We start from the raw sequence: 3,558 nt of genomic DNA, 5'->3' as shown, positions 1-3,558 counted from the left end.
AGAGAGGGGGACAGAGGATCCGAAGGGGGCAGTGAGCCTGACATGGGGCTTGAACCCACGAACCGTGAGACCGTGACCTGAGCTGAAGTCGGAAACTCAACCGACTGAGCCACGCCGGCGCCCCAAGCTGTGGCATTTTTGCAAGGTGTTCTGCAGCTGGACTGGAGCAGGAGAGCACGAGGGTGACAGGACAGGAAGGGGGCTGCTGGGGGAGTTCAGGGTGGAGCCCAAGGATCCTGTCACTGACGGAGCTTGGGCGTGGAGGTGGGTGTGGCTCCTTCTTAGTGTCACCTGTGCGGCCACGTCCCGTGGAGGTGGGGGTGGATACTCCCGTGGAGTATCTCCTTTATTTATTCTTTCCCCAGAGATCTGTTAAGACGGGCACAGTTTATGTGCTGTGAAACCGAGGCTCAGAGGGGTCCAGGGACCTGCGGGGTCACACGGGATTGGCGGAACTGGGGTCCGAGCCAGGTGGCCCCACCCCAAAGCCTGCATTCCTCCTTGTTCCTTCTGGGCCAGGCGACGGGGAGCAGGGGACACCACTTTCCGAGAAGGAGGGACGAGGGCTGGGGGTCGAGGAGCGAGGAGGAACTTGAGAGGCCTCCGGAATGGCCAGTAGGTATTCCACGTGGCCACGGGTTACGTGAAACAGGAGGCCTAAGGGACAGACGTCCGTGTCATCGAACACGCCTGTTCTCCCTGGGAGTGACCATCACACGGAAGTGCTACTTGGGATGAAGACCTGAGGCCCGGCCGCCCCGGCCCCCCCCCCCCCCCCATGCTTGGGGAGGGAAGAGGAAGAGGAACCAAGGAAGGAGGTGGAGAAAAACCACAAGTCAAAGGAAAGGCAGGAGGGGTGAGAGAAGGTGCCAGATCTCAGCCCTCCTGGAGGGTGGAGACTGACAGAGGCCACGGCCACCAGGATGTGCGTGGAGGGACACGGCCAGACGGCAGGTGGGTGGGAGAGGGGCACGGAGACATCTGTGTAAAAACCACCGAAGGAGATCCCTTTAAAGGCGCCTGGTCGTGAACGGAGGAGAGGATCCTAAGAAGAATCACGGACTCTGCCTCCAGGGGTCAAGCCTCCGCTGGGGTCCGGGGTCGGCGGGCTCCCGGGTCACCCTTCCCTGCAGGGGGGGTGCAGACACTCCCTCCCCGCCCCCGCCTCTCAGCCCAGAGCAGGGGCAGTGCTGGCAGGTCTCGCTTTCCTGCTTTGGGAGCAAAGGACAGATTTCAGTGATAAAGGACAGTTCGCAGACATTCGGGAACCGCAGAGAATCTCTATGGTGATACAATAATTTAAATCATTCCGAAGTTTGGATTCTGCTCCGAATGCCCCCTGCCCACAACCCCTCCTCGTCGAGCCTGAGGAAACTCTGGCTTAATGCCAAAGTGGCAACGGCCGCCCCAGCAGCCACCTGCGGCCCCGGCCCCAACCGGCCGCACCTGCCCTTGACCTCTCCCAGCTCCAAGCCTCAGCCGCCACCCGCCTATGTCCCAAACGCCGCTCTCTCGAGTCACACCCTCTAGGCAAGCGCAGGCTGAGCGAACAGCACCCCACCCCGTGCTTCTGGGTCAAGGTCCCCAAGGCCCCCTCACGTCACTGTTACCCCAACAAGGGCCTGCCCGGGCTTCTAGTTCCAAGGCAAACCTGGGAGCCCCGCACTGCCGATCAAGCATCTGCTGGGTGTGACAGACAGCCGTGGTTCCTGCACCTGCCAGCAGGCAGGCACCTTGGCCCCGGCCCAGGGTCACTTCACCTGTCCCTCTAGTCACCCCTCTCTGCTCTGGGCTGGCTTGGGTGCCCCCCGCCCACACCAGCCAGCAGGGGTGGGGTTGCCTGGTGCCCCCCATCCCACGGGCCCGCTGTTCCTCCCAGCCCCCTCCCGGGTCCCCTGGTGTCTGCAGGGGGGAGGGGGGACTGTCTGGAGGGCGGGTGGGGCAGGGGGCGGGGCCCAAGCCCACAGGGACCAGAGGGCGCTGCATTCAAGCACAGGAAAACCCAATTGGCCAAAAACACCTGAACCGATCCCCTAAAAACAAACTCCCTCAGGCAAGCCTCCTTTGTGGCTCGGTCGCCCCGCCCCTGCCCAAAGCGGTGCAGGTGCCCTGGGGTCTCTCGGGGAGCGCAGTCCCCCCACCAGCATCCTGCTCCCCGGCGGCGGACCCCGACCCTGCGACCCCCCCCCTCCACCCCCGCCGGTTCAGAAATAGCCCGGTGGGCCCCCGGGGGGAGGGGACCCGGGAACCGAACAGGACAGGCCGGCGGGGCAGGTGCGCGGGGTCTGACCTGGCCGGAGCGGGGCTGAGTCAGTGGGAGCCCGGCGCCCACCCCAGCTAAGGTGGTCAGGCTGGGGGCCCGGCCCCACAGGAAGGGCAGATAAGATCCCGTGACCAGCACTGGCTGCCTGAGGCGCTGGGTCGACAAAGAGTCTGAGCATGTAATCCTGCCCGGCAAGAAGGATCTCCCGGGGCCCAGGGGCCCAGGGGCCCAGGGGCGGGAGGAGGACTCGAGGACCACAGGTTTTCCCTCTAAATTAAAAAGTCGGTTTCCATTGAGCTGACAGTAAACAAAGCTTGACCGCTGGGGTTTCTCCTTTGCCGAAAGTTGTTAAAAAAACAAAAACAAAAACAAAAACAAAGACTTCGTCTTGGGATTTGCCCACATGAGAAAATTCTGAGCAACTCTCGGTTCCCCCTCTTAAGGACGGGACTGGAGCCCGCAAGCCCACTGTGCGTCCTGCAGGAGGACGGGCCCGAGGTGTGGCCGCACAGGTGCTGCGGTCCTGAGGCCGCCTGGGCCACAGGTGCAGAGAAGAGGGCAAAGTGGGGGGCAGAGGCCCCCGGGGGTGGGGGGCCAGGCGACGCACAGCCTGGAGGGAGCTGGCGGGAGGCCTGGGCTGGGGCAGCGAGAGGGCTTCCGTGTCCCTGTCGCCTCCGCCGTGCTCCCAAGAGAGCGGGAGTGAGGCTCCCTGGGGTGGCCTGGGAATCTGATGGCCCGGGAGCTGAAGACGGAAGGTGACGCACGAGTGGGGTGGCTCAGGGCGGGACGGGAAGTAAAATCGGAAAGAGGGACCTGACCCCACCGGCTCAGCCCAGGCTTTGGAGGAGGAAATAGAAGCCTCATCTTTTTCTGGGTGAGCAAAGCGGGTGTGGCCGGATCCTCCTGCCCCGTGTCAAGATTGGGGGCGGGGGCAGGGCCCCCCGGGGTTGTGGTCTGGCCCCCCAAGCCTGGCACATCCTCCCCCTGGAAACAGGTGTTCTCCTCCAGAGTCTCTGGCTGCGGGTGTGCGGTGCCTGATGGCCCTGGAACCGCGCGGGGGACGAGTGAAGTCAGGGGAAGGGTCCCCTCACTGCCACCCCCCCCAACCCCCTGCCGCTAGGTCGGCAATGTCACAAGGTGGTTACACAGTCAGCTCAGTACAGAGACCCAAACTTTTACCCACAAAAAGGCGATTCATCGGAAAGAGGACGAGGTGGCAGGAGCACGGTGTCCGGGCGTTGGGACGCCAGCAGAGCGGGGGGGGGGGGGGGGGGGGGGGGGGGGGGGGGGGGGGG

At 64.2% G+C, this 3,558-nt stretch overlaps 1 protein-coding gene across 1 annotated transcript in view; it reads right to left on the bottom strand.

Moving 5' to 3' along the window:
- Window positions 1-3,558, bottom strand: part of LOC121015008 (uncharacterized) — a 22,318-nt gene that overhangs the window by 14,316 nt on the left and 4,444 nt on the right. The window lies entirely within an intron of this gene.

The sequence above is a fragment of the Herpailurus yagouaroundi genome, unplaced genomic scaffold (assembly GCF_014898765.1).
Source record: "Herpailurus yagouaroundi ecotype Mexico unplaced genomic scaffold, PumYag 205, whole genome shotgun sequence".
Classification (NCBI taxonomy): domain Eukaryota; kingdom Metazoa; phylum Chordata; class Mammalia; order Carnivora; family Felidae; genus Herpailurus; species Herpailurus yagouaroundi.
The sequence above is the reverse complement of the archived record's forward strand: the minus strand, read 5'-3'. Positions and strand labels throughout refer to the sequence as shown.